The sequence below is a fragment of the Notothenia rossii genome (genome assembly GCF_949606895.1).
Source record: "Notothenia rossii genome assembly, chromosome: 3".
NCBI lineage: Eukaryota > Metazoa > Chordata > Actinopteri > Perciformes > Nototheniidae > Notothenia > Notothenia rossii.
The window spans coordinates 38,395,931-38,397,634 of record NC_136901.1 but is presented as its reverse complement, the minus strand read 5'-3'; positions in this window follow the sequence as shown (position 1 = coordinate 38,397,634).

Genomic DNA, 1,704 nt, shown 5'->3' with positions numbered 1-1,704 from the left:
GTGTGTGTGTGTGTGTGTGTGTGTGTGTGTGTGTGTGTGTGTGTGTGTGTGTGTGTGTGTGTGTGTGTGTGTGTGTGTGTGTGTCCTTATCAATTTTACACCCTTAATGATATTGTTGCCTCCGCTGGACACATGTAGTGATTTGTATTCAATTTGGCTTCTGGCAGTCGTATTTGAGTATGTGAGCACGCACATTTGTGCATTCATATTTTATAAATATGTGTCGCTACTGGAGGTCACAAGTGAGTTAGACATATTAATGTGTGTGTGTGTGTGTAGTGTATGTTAATGCAGCTCCCCATGAATACATGTGTTCTTAGGGATACAAACCCATTTTTGTATCCTCCGCCATAGAGGGTAATGTTTTTTAAGTTTGACTTTATCCGTCTGTCGGCACGATTACATAAAGACTACTTCATGGTTTAGGGCACTTTTTGAAAGTGGCTTTTGATAAAAGCACCAGCTAATGTAACATAATCAACTTTCTCTAATAGTTATATTTCAGAGGCCAACATATCGGATAGTTTACTACATGCAACAGCACCGTTTTGAAGCTGGTATCAAAGCCCTTGAGCTGACATTTTTTAGATTAATTGGCATGCATACCTGTCTCTTGTTTGCGTCTTTGCTCCCCTTCTCCTGATCTTGCAGGCCATTTCTCACGCAAGTGATTTCAGGTTGATTATAATGAAGTCCATTAACATTATTGAGGTGGCAGACGTCAGCAGATGTTGTCTTCTTGTCCGGCAGCGTGATTGGATTTTTTCTCCTGCGAGACAAACTCAAACTGTATCTCTCCATCGCCTCTCTCTCTCTCCCTGTTTCTGTCTTTTTCTCATTCTGATATTTTCTTAACTTCATCTCTGTTTCTCACCATTTCCCTCCCTCACTTGTAAACACGCTCTTTTTATCCCTTTATCCTTTCAAGGCCAGCTCAGTCACCCAACTCTCATAAAAAAAGAAAAAAAGAAATCCTCTGTAGACACAGTTTGCACTCACTGACCCTCCCTTTAACACACACACTCACACTCACACTCACACACACACACACACACACACACACACACACACACACACACACACACACACACACACACACACACACACACACACACACACACACACACACACACACACACACACACACACACACACACACACACACACACACACACACACACACACACACACACACACACACACACACACACACACACACACACACACACACACACACACACACACACACACGCACACACACAAATCCCTTAGCACTGACACACATATCTCCATCCCTTCTGCTTTCACACTCGTGTCCTCTTCACATTCTCCAAACTGAATTAACCTGGAAGTGAGGTCAGAGCAGGCCCATTACATCCCATAATTACATTCATTTAGGCTTCAGCTCCATCTAAATCCTCAGCTTCTAGTCTCCCCTCGTCTCTCCCCTTTCTGACCCTTTGACTTTATCCTGTGTGCCTTTTCTTAAGCACTCGTTGTCTCTTTTCTCGCTAATTCAATTTCCAGCACCTGGACATAATAATAGCAACATGTGACAATCCTGTGTTTTGTGCAGAGCAGCTGATGACAACTCCACCCAATGAGCTGCTTTATAAAGCCTCATAATGACATGCTGCAGTGGTGTGACTCACACAAGACAGTCAGCTGGTTCCTGAGCTGTCTGAACACAAAGAGGCTGACATT